Source organism: Cupressus sempervirens, chromosome 4 (assembly GCF_028749045.1).
Source record: "Cupressus sempervirens isolate cs-2001-9-10 chromosome 4, ASM2874904v1, whole genome shotgun sequence".
NCBI lineage: Eukaryota > Viridiplantae > Streptophyta > Pinopsida > Cupressales > Cupressaceae > Cupressus > Cupressus sempervirens.
The window spans coordinates 256,430,893-256,445,566 of NC_143121.1; the positions used below are offsets into that span (position 1 = coordinate 256,430,893).

Consider the following 14,674-nt stretch of genomic DNA (forward strand, 5'->3'; position numbering starts at 1 on the left):
CATGAGATTGTGATTGAGCCAAAGGTTTATTACATTATTTTTGGTTGTGTAATCTTTTAATTCTGGTGTTTGCTCCAATTTTACAAATTTCGTTGATGTATCTAGCTTGAGAAGAAATCATTGAATTGCACCTGCATAACTTTTTGTCTCGCATGAGTGCACTTTTCATGGTCTTGTGATTTGATGGAAGGTGAAATATCATATGATTATTAAAGTTTCTCACTAAAAATTACATCACTGGAATCTAGGAAGTGTTTCTCTTGTTTTCATTGGTTACCCACCAATTTCTTCAACGATTTAACTCATAGACGTGTTCTTTTCTGTAGTTTATGTCCGTTAGGATTTCAATTTCATGTTATTTTCTTTAAAGTTTCATTATTTTCTTTTCTAACCTCTTGTTAGAATAGGAATTCATACTAGTTGTATTGTAGATTTCATTCATAAAAAATAGAAAATACAAAAACATAGTTCTTTTGTGTGCATATTTTGAAATAGCGAATAGATTCGACATCTCATCTGAAATCAAAATGAACCAGAAAAGGCCTCCTCTTGAAAAATCACATTTATCTTCAACTGAGTAGATTTTAGTACATTATAAGACAACTCGGAACCTTGGAGTTGATTCAAAAGATTAACTTTTCAAGAGAGGAATTCACAAGAATTCCTACCATTTAGCATCACGCCTAACGATAGCTGAACAAAACCCTCTACCTATTTTGAAATCAAATCAAGCATAGAGAGAACCTTGATCATAATACTTGACCAATATTTTAGAATAATCTTAAGACTTCTTCAACACTAACTAAAAGAAATCATAATTCTATTGGAACTTGAATGCTAACCAGAACTCATATTTACCCCTACATTTAATTGGAAATATAAACCTAACTAATGTGATGCCCTTTCTCTTATGCTCTTGATAAAATCCAAGTTTTATAAAAGAGCCCTTGTTAGAGAAATTGAAAGATCAAGTATGAGACATTTCATTTGAGAGTAAAGTGATGACCTTCTTGGAGAATATTGTTGTTAATCACTTATTATTTCTTCATGTAGAGAATTTTCATAGGGATGTCATTAAGAAGATTTCTATGGTTCTTGTATGATATTTTCTTTGTTACTTGATTAATTGTGAGAACCTATTTGAGACTGATATAGTTTTCAATCTCTTTTTTTCATTATTGGATCTCCTAGTTACTTACATTAGGTTTATGTGGTTAGACTTAGTGAGCATAGGCTTGATGTGTCACTATATTAGAAAATTACCTTGGTTGAGTGCTTAGGTATACTTCCTTCCTTATTAGAGATTATAGATGGTTAGTAGGGTAGAATAACTTGGCATCTTTGTTTGAGAGAAGTTTTAGGGATTATAGATAGAGATTGCATTAGAATAAGAAGAGGTTGGATGATATTAAATTAATATGATAGTGTTTATGTTTATGACTATAGAGGCAACATGGGATGTAGTTCTTTTACCTGATAGTTGATTGTCAAACTAATGTAACAATAATATGTGTGTATCCTGACTAGTTAAGTGTTTCTATGAATTGTGCACCTGGTTCTATTTTGCTTTACCTCCTAAAGATGATTGAATATTTGAAGTGTTTTCATGTTTTTAAATTGATTTTAAGGAATTTTATGTGGTGAGTGGATCCACCATGAGCCCATCATAGCATTTGATACATTTTGACATTAGAACCATTTTGTTGATACATCATGTTGATGATTTATGGAGTGGACTATAACGACAAGGATTGATGTCATAGAATGTGATGTTTTTACATGATGATTGGATACTTCACTTATGTTGACATTATTATACATGCATCTTGATTAGCTAACATATATGATGTTATTGTTAATTACTCTATCTTTTTTTGATGCTTACCTCATGATGGTATTGTAAGTAATTTCATTATGATCAATCTAATTGAAGGATACAATGTTGTGACAGATATATTTTATATGAGATGATTTTGTAGATGGCGAATATAGTTAATGTAAGATAGTTATGGTTTAAATGTTAATCATTTATGTTGTATATGTATATTGCAAAAATATAGAATTAGACTGAATTGGTTGAAAGGTGAATTGAATTATGTGATGTTATGATTTTTGCACATTGTTATGTGTGTGTGTGTGTGTGTGTGTGTGTGTGTGTGTGTGTGTGTGTGTGTGTGTGTGTGTGTGTGTGTGTGTGTGAGAGAGAGAGAGAGAGAGAGAGAGAGAGAGAGAGAGAGAGAGAGAGAGAGAGAGAGAGAGAGAGAGAGAGAGAGAGATTTCTTAGGCTACTGATATTTACACTTTGATATGTAGGAAAGTCCATGGAATATAATTTGGAGAAATAGAACCAAACATTTTGAAATAATCAACCAAAAATGCATCTATTGAAAAGACAAAACCTCATTTGTAAATGTGTTTTATTCATAAATATAAATTGATTCCATGTGTTTAATTATTATTGTTAATTATAAATGTCTAATTTCTAGGTGGACATGTCATGTTTCTTGTAATGTGTTAATGTGGTGTCACTTGACACATGTGCTTTATTTATACGTGGTCATGACATGTCCACTTAGCAACATGTGAAGCCTACCTTGACTATATATCATTCTATAATATTCCCCATGTGATCCAGTTGGTTAGAGAGCCTCAAGATAGGTCAAATCTCTTAGGAACTATATGTAAACTTTAGATTAGTTTTTGGAAGGTCATTTAAGCACCTAAGGTTGAGTTAGGCCTCTTTTAGCAAGCCCACTTGATATAACTATCTGTAAGGGTCAATTTTGACCATAGGACAACCCTTAGTCGACTTGGGAGGCCTTTCAAAAGTTGTTTTCCCAAGATTAAAAAATTCAACTTTTGGAAACATGACCTTGGTTGGGAAAGCTTTCTTTTTTTGTGCAAAATGACTGTTATTTTTTCTAAAGCCGCCCTTTTTGTTTCCAAAAATAGATCTTGTAAGGGTTTGGGGAGAGTGACCAATGAGAGATCACACTTTCTCCAAGAGACTCATGGGAAATGTATAGATCCCTTTTAGTGGGTTTCTCCATGGTTGGAAAACCATTACCCACTCTCCAAACCTGGGAGACAAGCTTAAGAGTTGAAGAATTTTGGAGGGTTGGAAGTGATCTCTTCACTATCTTGCCATAGCTTGGACCAAGGTTGGTTCTCTTCTTACTTTGTGTATCTCATGTTCTTTATGAAAAAGTGGTATTGTAAATGTTGTTTCTTTGAATACAATGGATATTTTGGATGACATTTTTTTCCTATTTCTTTCCATGTATGTTGTAATGGGTGGTCAAGGAATCACTTACCTTTGGGAAGAAAGTAGTAGCCTTGTGAGTGAAGCGGTTAGTTGAGTCATCCCGTGAGTGTAGAGTCTCTTCCCTTAGGGGGAAGAGATAAAAAATAATTGAGTATGGGCTCCATGTGCCACATCTTATTTTACATTTAGGGGTGATAAGGCTAGACTTTGAGAGAAGAGTGGCATGTGCATCTTGAAGCCTTGTGAAGGCATGGTATTGCTTATGTGGAATTTGAAGCCTTATCAAAGCATGGTATTAATTATTTTTTGTTTTCTCCTATTGGGTTTGGCACAAATTCACTCTCATTAATGGGACCTTGTGCGGCCTATTGTACAAGTTTGGTTAAAGGGTTTTTATTGTTTTTTTATGGTTTGTTCCATTATTAACCATTGTAGGTCATTGTGAAGATTGGGAATGAAAATGGGTTTTTCTTGACTTGTGAATATTCTTGATTTGTAGCTTTGATATTTTGTGTGGTATGTGTGTACCCTAGTTTGGTATCTAGTTCTCCTAGCTTGGGGGTGGCCTTGTAAAGGCCTAGGCTAGGAGATGAGCTTTCAATGACATAGTATTTCCTCTTATATTGTAGGTTATGCTTTAGCTGTCCTTTTAAAGCTTGGAAGTGAAGATTATAGTTATTTTCGTTTCTCCTTTGTGTTGTAGTATATTTTCATGTTGTAACAAGTATGGGAAAGTCTCCCAACTAATTGTAGTCTCTTTATTTTTTTAATAGTTAAAGTAAAGTTTAGATCTCAAATGATGATAGAAAAATGTAGTTCTACATTCAATGCTATGTTATAAAGGAGAATGAAAGAAAAGCAACCAGTTTGTAGGAGTTGGAGTTGCAAATGAAAGTCATGGTACTAATGTAAAATGTATTATGAGGAGCTAGTGATAAAGGCTTAGCTAAAATAATGGCTAGATTGTTATGATGTCATTTAAAATATGTTTGTTATATTTATTTTTCTCTATTCTATACAAAGAAAAATATACATAGCTTTTACAAAGATATAAATTATATATCTAAGATTATTTCTACAATAGAAAAGAAGGAGTACATTGCTATCTATTTATAGATTAATAATAGATCTGCTTACTAGTTGTATTTAAAACCAAGTAGAGATATAAAAAAATTAAAAATTAAAAAAGAAAGGTTTTGACATAGAATATTGTTGGTTAATAGTTTGTCCCTCTTTCTAACTTGGCTTTATCTTGATTCTAGACACCCAAAATGTGTGGAAACAAAAGGATGTCACCAACAAATGGGTCAGTGTATGTGTTATATCACTGCCCTCTGAATTATAAGATAAAACTCCCTTATATGCAAGATATACTTGGAATGGTGCTTTTATGTGATCAAACAGGTGACTATGGGTATGCTCTTAACTTGAGAGTAGACGAGGCTAACCAGATTACTCATAGACATAAGCAACCTAGGCGAGGTTTTAGGTCTAACACTAACTCTACTCCTAAATGCATCTAGGACTACGAGATGCAAGGATATGTAATGAAAGAAGGACATCTATGGCCCTAAGTGGCTTTTGACCAGTCAAGGTTACCCAGTGGAAAACTCCCAACACACTTCAATCCAAACTTCACATCACAAATGTAGGTTTCTATGCAACTCTAGAAAAGAGCAAAAATACCTATGAGAGATAGCACTCTAACTACCCATACTATTAACATTGTACTAGTACTCTAATTACCCCAAATACTAACAACTTCACAAGTACTTGTCCTACAATTCCAAAAAGAATATTCTACATGCATGTTAGCTCAATAGAAGGAGACAATGAAAGAAACCTAGGTGCTACTTCTAAGTGGAATTATAACATCACATTACCTAGCTGCAAACATCCATCTAATGCTTCATTCCATACACCTCTCAATTTTCACTCAATAGTCTCTGCTACAGGGAGAGGAAATGCATGAAACTTATTGATCCTTTATATTAACTTAGAAAATTACATATATAGACCCCCTCTTAGGGTTCTTGGCCAATTACATATTCATTAGTTCTATTAACAAAGCACATGGATCACTCAAAAATCCAACAGTGATCAATTACAATTCAATACATCAAGTAAAGAAAGCGGAAATGATTAGAAATCCCCTTGATGGTTCATATTCTTGTCTGATCTATTGGCACCAAATTCATATAATTTGAATCTCTCTGATCATTGTAGATTTAAATCTCCACCACCAATTTCCTATCACTGATCACGATCAAAACCTACTAATCCTCTTTATTTCTCCCTTGTCACTTTTACGCAACTTTCTTTCATTTGATATCTTTACTTGATGCAATGATGCAATTCAACAATTAGTATTTCATTTCATAGTTTTGCAGCCTGAAATGTTTTGAATTATTTTTACCCTGCAACCTTGTGATTCCTCTTATTCGCCACTTCACAGCTTGACATGTCTCCATTTTACTAACCATTGTGACTTAGTGACAACTACACACTAACATAATCATGCCTTTGCAACTTGAAATAACTTCAATGTATTCCAACTTGTGACCTTGCGATGATCATTTGAGGTAGACTACTATCACTTTTGTCGGGTCACAGCTTAAAATGTACTGAATGCTTCTTAGTTGGCAACCTCGCAAAAATTGTGCACCATAACTTTTATTGTCTTCCGCACTTTCATTGCGGTTTATACCTTAACATTTTCTCAGACTGCAATCACACGAAAAAGTTTAACTCTATTATTTTTCTCTGTTGCAACCCTAACTCATGCTCAACTTAAACTGCCAGTGATGATGCGACCTTTAGCTTTTCACTACATCACATCCTTAACCATAGGTTGCTCTCAACCCTCTGCAACCATGCGAACACATGCTTTTCGCTTTGTCATGACCCTAACTCTAGGTTACTTCTAACCACTTGTGACCATGTGATCAATGGCTTTCGCAACTTTGTCATGTTGACTATGGGTTATCTTTAATCACCTGTGAACTTGTTATAAGTGTTGATCTTTAAGGTCTAATGACTAAGATTAGAAGGTCTTAACTCTCTTATTCACTTATGTAGTGTGTGTCCATCTTCCAGCTGTATAAATCATGGTAGACAAGTGGCACTATTTCATTGGTTGGAGAGTTTGGTGACTATAGAATATGATGGGACCATGTAAATACATGTCATTATGTTTTCTTTGTCACATCTTCACAACTGTTTGTCTTCATTGTATGCAAGGTTGTGCTCTTTTTAACTTAATTGTTCATATTTCTTTTTGTGGTTTCACAACCTTAGCTTATGATTAACCCTAACCACATGTGACTATGGGAAAGTTTAAGTCTTAACTATTGGGCCCATCATCGTATCCTCGCGACTTAAAGGCACTTAGTTGTTATATCAAATGTGATGGTGGGAGAACATGTTCGATTTAACTGAAGCTATCTTTTGTATCTTCGTGCCCTTGACCTTGTTCTTCCATACTTTTACATATTTTAGTACTTATTCTACCTTGAAGTCAACTAATCATTCTTTAGCTTGTTCACACATTTATGACATGTTCTTTATTCTTAGTCTTTGTGTTCTTCATTGGCATTTTTCTCTAAATATGCTCATAATCTTTTCATTCAATTTGCATCATGTTGTCAATAGAACACTTGATGATAGAGTTAGGATTTCTTATCAATAGAATTGTTTCTTTCTCTCATTTGGGGAATGTATTAACTTACCCTTCCCATCCTAATCACCTAGCATGGCTGAAAATATTTGCATTTGACTTGTATTCCCACCTAGGCAACTAAGAGGGAAAGATGAGAGAGGAAACCCTAATGACAACCTATACCAAGACAAGACATGAAACAATGACTTAGCACTTGACCTGAAAGCTTGAAAAAGATAGGGTACTGAAATCATGAAAACACATATATGGCCATGATAACTAAATGCTACATATAGCCCCAAATGAAAAGAAACCCAAATACTACTCAAAACTAGAAAAGTTTTTTTTTAATATTTTGAACAAAACAAGCCCTACCCTAACCCTACATTTGATGTAACCCTTACCCAAAATAAATCCTAAACATAATGAAATTAAAACCATACTTTAAACATAGCTAAGGAATAAAATAATATAATTAATTTATCATACAATATTTTTTAATTTTAATATCAAATTATAAAATATAAATGTCAAATAGAAGCTGTAAACCTAACTAAATGCTAAACAAAAAATGAAGAATCCTATTTGAAACTATTGACTTATTAATATATGGTCAAATTAAATTCTAAATTAAAATAAATAATAATGTTATTGTAACTCTTATGGAAAACAAATCTTAAATACAATCAAATTCATGTCTTGCTTTTAAAAATGAAAACTAAGAAAACCATTAATTTCTTAATTCAAAATTAAACATATATTTCTCAAATTCAAAATTTTATCTCATATATATATATATAGTAATAATAAATATCAGAATTTTATTCTTACTACATCTCATATATTTCTTTCTATACCATACATTCTATGAGTGGCATAGTCTATTGTAATGAATTACTAGTATTTTATTTTATTTTATTTTTTTAGTCTATTTTATTTTTTTCAAATTACATGCATGTTATTAAGTTTTTACATTTTAAAAAATGTTTATCTTCATTGGTTAGTAGATTTGAAGTGTTATAAAAATTAAATAAATAGAATAACATGTTATATTGTACTCTAATCTATTTTAAATAATAGATGATGTTATTTAATGTGTTCTTTTTACTTTTAAATTTCAAAATTATGTCAAATATATTTTACCTCTTTTTTATTCAATATATATTGAAAAAACTTTACATTGAAATCAATGTGACATTATGTTTGAACTTTTATTGTTTAAATTATATATTTTTATAATTAACTAAAGTTAAAAATATAAATATTTAATTAATTTATTGTTTAAATTATATATTTAATAATTAGCTTAAATTAAAAATACATAGATATTACTTTATATAAAAGTTAAAATTAGAATTAATTATATTTCTAATTGAACTTTAACATAGAAATTATGTATTTAAGGTAGTTCAACTTAACACAATAAATTATTGTAAACTTGCTTTGGTTCAATAAAATAATAATAATAATAATAATAAATTATTATAAACCATTTAAATTCATAATTAATTATGTTACTCGGCTACCATGTGGCACTTGTTGGTTGATGTTTGACAATTTATATGTTTTTAAAGAAATATGAAAAGAATTATACACTTGTGAAAAATTTGGTAAACATATTTATATTGTCGATGTTGACTAGGTAGTAGTCAGCAGCTGCTTTGGCATTTAATAAGTCTGCTCCGATCCTGCCACGGCATGAGCATGGCAATCACCAACTATACCAAATGCGGTTTTTATAACTTTTTTGTGGCACCACAGGCGAAATTTTATAGCTGTTTATATTCGCATTTGCATGAGAAACCTAAATTAGTGTTTCAAACTGTGAAGATTAGACAAGAAAACCACAATATAAACATCCAAAAGCAGTCAAAACATAAGTAGCAGCTAAGAACCCTATTTTACGTGGTGAGTCGAAATCATACAAATACATAATAAACAAAGCTTAGGGCATACACAGTTGAATCCTGATACAATTATCACAAGCCTAGGCCATACAGCATTGTGGGTAACCGTTTACAGAGGAAGAAAGAGATTGAGAGTATGTGCAAACTGTCTGAATATCATATAACCCTTTATTTACTATATTGGGAATCCGGCGAAAATTACCCCATGAAACCCTAACTTTCTTGCATCCTTAAACCCTTCTACAAACATCTCCTTCACAAATCACTTCTGCTTGCTTGTCCCCATTTTCAAAACCCTCCCCTTGTGTCTCCTGTTTGTCATTCTCATCAGATTTGTAATCCTTCAAAGCACAATCCGGATGAAGATCAAAATCACATTCTTTGCAATAGAAAGACCAAGCACTCCCTCCTTCACTACACCCATCACAGATATAAGACATCCTCCGAATCAAATTCAGAGAATGTTCATGGAGCTTATGCTTTATTTCCTTTGGATATTTCTCAGCTGCTTCTACTTCTTTCTGCAGTTCTATAAGGCGCGCATCAGTAAAGGGATAAGCCTTGGCCCCATGAAGAGAAACAATGTTTCTGGCATCTGTTTTCAGAGTTTTTCCATCAGGATCAATTATGACCAAAGATGGGATTCCTTGAATGCGGAAATAGCGGCTTAGATCCTTCTTCACTTTGTCTCCAAATGGAAGAGCTAACCATGGCATGCTTCCATGGTACTCTTCAAAAGCTTCTTGGTCTTTGTCGCTAGAGAGGAAAACAATCTCAAAGGCTTCTCCATTTTCCTTGAGCTTGTTGTATATTTGTGCAAGCTTTGGTGTGAATGCTCGGCAAGGTGGGCACCAATGAGCAGAAAAATATAAACCAACAGTCTTGCCTTTGAGCTCAGAAACTGGCACCTGCAGCAGAATCATGGTCAAGATGATCATGTCATTTGTGGTTTTTTTTCCAGTAAAAGGGTATATTAAAATCTAGGGATCCAAATGGGCATTGCAATTACATATTTCCAACAAATATGAATTGATAGACTTCTTTCTTCTGGGTATGATTTTGTAATAGTTTTTGACTATCAACATTTTGGATCACACTACATGATCCATCATCAGAATGCAAGAGAGTCAAAGAGTAAAAAATGATGATGGATCATGTAGTGTGTTCCTAAAGGTCGATGATAAAAGACTATTACACAAATCATATCCAAAAGTATCCAGAAGGAAGAATTCATTGACATGAATTCGTTCTTTTTGCTAATCTAATGTGGATGGATGTGAAGCTGGATGATCACAGATATGGCAACTGTAACATCATAAATAGATACAAAGTTAATAACTTCAAAATTTCACAGGTAAACATTTCAGGGATGAGAGATTTAAGAAATATAGTTATTGTTGCTAAAACAATAGATTTGGCTCCTTTCAGGGCGTGGACCCATTATATTATTATGTTATTTATGTTACCTGTATTGCATTTTGCCATTGGAGAATCTTATGGAATTTAAGGATAGTTGAAATATGATGCATCTTTTTGAATTCTCAGCATTCCAGTGTTCTGGTTTCTTTACATCGATCTAACTGGTTGGTGGGAAATAAGTCACGGCTATAAGATTGTATTTTTTGAGTTCATGTTTTTAGTATCAAGGTCCTTGGTGTAACTTGCTATATGGGTTTTGAGTGGGAGATTATGTTCACTCTAGGTATGTGTCCTTGGATTGCTGTTGCATATTCAGCTCCAGTAGTAGCAGCTACTGCTGTTTTCTTGATTTGCCCTATTGATCAAGTGTTCTGGCTTTTATTAGCTCTATGGCTTGGATGGATTTGGATAGACTGGATGCTTACTACTGTACTATGGAGAGGACTAGCTGAAACTATCAATTCTCAGCATTCCAGTGTTCTGGTTTCTTTACATCGATCTAACTGGTTACTGGGAAATAAGTCACAGTTATAAGATTGTATTTTTTGAGTTTTTATTTTTAGCATCAAGGTCCTTGGTGTAACTTGCTATATGGGTCTTGAGTGGGAGCTTATCTTCAGTCTGGGTATGTGTCCTTGGATTGCTGTTGCATATTCAGCTCCAGTGGTAGCAGCTACTGCTGTTTTCTTGATTTTCCCTATTGATCAAGTGTTCTGGCTTATTAGCTTTATGGCTTGGATGGATCTGGATAGACTGGATGCCTACTACTGTACTATGGAGAGGATTAGCTGAAACTATCACTTTTGCTAGCAGGATTTAACTCTGTATTTTTTGAATCAAACTTATTGACCTATGTTTCAAGATAATACTTCAAGAACCATCTCTGAACCATCTCTCATGAGAATGAACGATACACTAAGCACAAATTGAATCTAGGTGATGGGCACTTCACTCAACAAAATGCACAGTTGAATATTTAATAGCAATATATTATCTTCTACTTATCAATTGATGAGCTTAAGGGGCTTTCTAATGAATGGTTCGTAAGGCACAACATTTGGTGAAGGTTTTGCAAATGGGGTTGCAAGCTTTGGGAATAACCATGGAGGAAACTCTGTAGTTAAGCGCACTCAGGCTGGAGTAGTACTAGGATGGGTGACCTCCTGGAAAGTCCCATGCTTCACCCTTGCGAGCATCACCTAAATCCAATGAGTGCTAAGTGTTCCATTTATTCTCATGAGAGATGGATTTATGTTGAATCACTACTCATGAAACATAGGTCAATGAGTTTGACTCAAAATCACACAGTTAAATCCTGATAGCAATATCACAATTTGACTTGCTCTGAAAATTATCTCCTACTTATCAATATAATAACTGATCTATCTAGCTGTTAAGACACATGCAAGGGAAATTTCAGATGAATATATCTTCAAAACTGGTGATTAAGGCATGAAAGGTTCAGCCACTTACCTTTCCACCACTGTTTGTGATAACAAAATTGCGGTCATCAGAAACTAAAAGGGATTCCAAGGTCTGTGCAGCACGAATTGCTTCTACTTTGGCTTTGATTTCATCCAGTTTCTCCTTTGTAAATGGATAAACTTCAACACCATGTTCCCTGACCAGTTCGACAGCTTCAGTTAGCAATGTTTTCCCATCTGGTCCAAGCACAATCAAGGCTGGGATGCTTTCAATTTCGAAGTATCACCCCAGATTCTTCACCTTTCGATCACCATAAGGCAGAGCAAGCCATGGCATGCTTTCAAAATATTCTTGGAAGGACTCTGTATCTTTGTCAAACGAGATAAACACAATCTCCAATTCTTCACCTCTATTCTTCAGATCATTGTAGAATTGTATAAGCTTTGGAGTGAACTCTTTACAAGGAGGGCACCAGTGAGCTGAGAAATAGAGACAAACTGTTTTGCCTTGTAGCTCCAATATAGGGACCTATTTATGAAGAACAAGTCAAATTTTAGGAATTTCCATATATTTTTATATGATATCATTTGCAAATTTTAAACTATTTGCACTATAAAGATGTGGCATGGGCAATCCTTAACACCATCATAGTATCAGTCATAGTAGAAAGTTATTATGAGAAAATATAATCCTGACTCAAATCATGAAAACACAATTTTTACTCACCTTTCTTCCTCCACTGCCAATGACAAAATCTCTTTCAGGAGAGACAAGAAGAGAATTCAAGGACTGTGAAAGCCTCATGGCCTCCTCCTCAGCTTTAAGTTCAGCAAGCCTCTCTTTGCTAAATGGATATGCCTCAGCACCATAATCTCCAATGATACTTACACCATCAGCACTAATGATTTTGCCCTTTTGGTCCAAAAAGATTAGGGTGGGAATGCCTTCTACATCAAATTGCTGATCAAGTTTCTCTTTCACCTGCTTATCCGAGAATGGCAAGGCAAGCCATGGCATGGTCTTGTGATACTCTTCAAATGAATTCTCATCTTTATCTTCAGAGACAAAGATGATCTCAAAATCCCCTTTCTCCACTAGCCTTGTATAGAGTTCTGAAAGAACAGGGGTAAATCTCCTGCATGGAGGACACCAGTGGGCAGAAAAATACAAACCCACTATTTTACCTTCCAGTTCCTCTATTTTGACCTGAAATTTTTGAAACAGCCATGTCTGAATAATAAATCATCACAAGTTTAACATCAAAGAAAGTGATGCTGATACCCAAAGAATTTTATTGGGAGAACTGTCTACTAAATTGTTAATCTAAACCATTAAGATCAGAACTTGCGATGTATCGTTAGACTAGAAAAAACTTGATATGCCTACTACCAGATTTAATCTATAAAACAATATGCACTCAGTAGCAAATTAAATCTCTAGAACATGATTCTCAATACTCAATAACAAAATTTTAATCAAGTAGCGAATTCAATCTTAAAGAACGCAAAAGTTACATTCCCATAAGCAAATGGGCAGGATTTTGTAAACCCAATACCAAGCAACAATTTTTAATCTAACAGGAAAAAATACTCTTTTAATCTTGAAGGATAAACCCAATAATATAAAATTGGGAATCTTTTGAGTTTTAATCAGATGAAAATGTGTGAAGTACACAGGAGAAAGACGTGATTTTCTTAATTCAGAAAACATGTCATAAAAAAATAAAATTAGGAAGCTTTGGCTCAGAAGAAACAAGTGAAGTAGTAGATGGAAATAGTGTGCAAAATCACCAATACTGAAACCCTAATGGTGAAAATTCATACCTGGTCTCCATTGTTTCTGATCAAGAAATCTCTTTCTTCAGTGCAGAGAAGAGACCTTAAGCTGTGTTGGGTGTCAGCCCCAGCCATCGTAGACAATTTAATGCTCACTGCTTCTCACGGAACGACTCTCTAGCCTTCAAAAAGTATGATGCGAGCACAATCCTGTCTCTTTTTATAATTTGTTGTGGAAGAGAGAAGTAAGATAAATGCTTTTTTATAGTTGGCCTAGTGGTGGAGAATTTGTACTCTTGAAAGAGAGGTCACAAGTTCAAATCCCACTGGGGGTAGGGTATGTACATGTACGCCTTGTTTGTAGCGTCAAGCGCCTTTTGAAAAAGAGTACGAGGTAGTCCCATATCACTGTCACCATATGTAAATCCAGAAACTATGGCATAGTGTCGTACATACGCCTTGTTTGTAGCGCCAAGCGCCTCTTGAAAAAGAGTACGAGGTAGTCCCATATCACTGTCACCATATGTAAATCCAAAAACTATGGCATAGTGTCGTGGACTATAAAACCACCTTTCCTTTCCTTTCCTTAGTCCATAAGCGTAAGAGGCAAGAAAAGGGCCGTCTATGCAGCACCAGGAATATTTCATTTATTGTAATTACTAATTATTAATTAAAATTTAAATACAATAAAAGTATTATTTTTAACTAATAAATATTTATAGTAAATGATACAATTTAGATGTTTTATAAACAATGGTCATGAAAAAAGATAAGGAGAAAAAATTTAAAGTTCTTTTGTTGGTTTGCTTCCAAATTCCATAAAAGTCAAGGTGACAAAGAAAAGAAGTCATGAAAAAAGTAACGAGAAAAATTTAAAGTTATTTTGTTGGTTGGCTTCGAAAGTCCATAAAAGTCAAGGTGACAAAGAAAAGAGTTAAAGAATATTACTACTAGCACTTGCACTTTTAAAGGGTGCAAGGGTTACGTTGATAGTCTTGTATACATTTGATAATGTGACTAAATAGTTATTATTTTTATGATAAGAAAACATTTTCTCAAACATCTACATATTCATTTCTATATATAGTTAGAATAGTGACACTTTGTTTGAAGGGTAACATTTTCTAGGCTAGCTTTCTCTTTTTTCTGTATAATTGTGTATGAATTACTTTTCATTTTAGAGTATCTATCGAAGGTGAAAGTAGGTCAAATGTGAAGCCCCTTT

At 33.8% G+C, this 14,674-nt stretch overlaps 1 pseudogene across 1 annotated transcript; it reads right to left on the bottom strand.

Moving 5' to 3' along the window:
* Window positions 1-8,804: 8,804 nt before the first annotated feature.
* On the bottom strand, window positions 8,805-13,685 carry LOC149560958 (putative nucleoredoxin 1; annotated as a pseudogene). The gene is made up of 4 exons (XR_016363740.1): window positions 13,498-13,685; window positions 12,401-12,880; window positions 11,723-12,202; window positions 8,805-9,738 (listed from the first exon to the last, which is right to left on the bottom strand). The product of XR_016363740.1 is annotated as a putative nucleoredoxin 1 (transcript).
* Window positions 13,686-14,674: the final 989 nt, after the last annotated feature.